Below are 1,523 nucleotides of genomic sequence, written 5' to 3'. Positions count from 1 at the left end.
CCTTCTCTCCTCCTTTTTCCTCTCCTCCTTCCTCTCCTCCTCTTTTCTCCTTTTCTTCTCCTAACCTTCCTCCTTCCTCCTCCCTTCCTTCTACTCCTTCTCTCCCTGTTTCTCTCTCCTTCCTCTCCCTCCTCCCCTCTTTCCTCCTTCCTTCTCCTCCTTCTCTCTCCTCCCCATCCTCTCTCTCTCTTCTTCCCATCTTCTTTCCTTGTCTTTCGCCTTTCCTCTCCTCCTTTCTTTTCTCCTGCTTCCTCCTTCTCTCCTCCCTTCCTGTCCTCCTTCTTTTCTTCCTCTTCCCTCCTTTCTCTCTCCTCCTACCTTTCCTCCTTTCCTCCTCCCCTCCCTCCCTCTCCTCCTTCTCCTTCTTTCTTCTTTTTTTTTTTCCTCCTTTCCTCCCCGTTCCTCCTCCTTCCTCTACTCCTTCTCTCCTGTTTCTTTCTTCCTTCCCTTCTTCCTCCCTTCCTCCCCCTTCCTCTCCTCCTTTCTCTCCTCCATCCTCTCTCTTCTTCATCTCCTTTCTCTCCCTATTCTTTCCTCCTTCCCTCCTCCTTCTTCTTCTCCTGCTTTCCTCCTCTCCTCCTTCCTGTCCCTCCTTCCCTCTCCTCCTTATCCTTCTTCTCCTCCTACCTTTCCTCCTCCTCTCCTACTCCTCCTCCTTCTTCTCCTTTCTCTCTTCTTTCCTCCTTCCCTTCCTCCTCTCTTCCTTCCTCCTTCTGCTCCTTCTCTGCTCCTTCCTCTTCTCCTTCCTATCCTTTCTTCTCTCCTCCTTCCTCCTCCTTCCTCTCCTCCTTCCTCTCCTCCTTCTATACTTCATTCTCTCCTCCTTCCTCTCCTCCTTCTTCCTCCTTTCTCCCTTCCTCCTCCCATCCTTCCTTCTCCTCCTTCCTTTCCTCCTGCCTCTTCCTCCTTCCTCCTCCTCCTTCTATCTTCCTCTTCCTACTTCTCCTTCTCCTCTCTCCTCCTTCCTCTCCTGCTTTTCCTCCTCCCTTCTTTCCTTTCTCCTCCTTCCTCTCCTCTTCCTTCTCCTTCCTCTCCTCCTTCCTCTCCTCCTTCCCTCCTCCTCTCCTTCCTCTCTCCTCCTTCTATACTCCTTCCTCTCCTCCTTCCTCTCCTCATTCCTCTCCTCCTTCTATACTCCTTCCTCTCCTCCTTCCTCTCTGCCTTCTCACCTCCTTCCTCTCCTCTGTCCTTTTCTCCTTCCTCTCCTCCTTCCACTCCTCCTTCTATCTTCCTTTCTCTCCTCCTTCCTCTCCTGCTTCTCTACTCCTTCTTCTCCTGCTTCTCTCCTCCTTCTCTCCTCCTTCCTCTCCTCCTTCCTCTCCTCCTCTTCCTTTCTTCTCCTACCTTTCCTCCTTCCCTTCCTCCTTCCTCTACTCCTTCTCTCCTGTTTCTTCCTCCTTTCCTTCCTCCTCCCCTCTCTCGCCTTCTCCTCCTTCTTCTCCATCCTCCTTCTTCTATCTCCTCTTCTCTCCTCATTCTCTCCTCCTTCCTCTCCTCCTTCCTCTCTCCTGCTTCTACTCCTT

This window comes from Coregonus clupeaformis, chromosome 39, assembly GCF_020615455.1.
Source record: "Coregonus clupeaformis isolate EN_2021a chromosome 39, ASM2061545v1, whole genome shotgun sequence".
NCBI classification, from domain to species: domain Eukaryota; kingdom Metazoa; phylum Chordata; class Actinopteri; order Salmoniformes; family Salmonidae; genus Coregonus; species Coregonus clupeaformis.
This window is presented reverse-complemented; position numbering follows the sequence as displayed.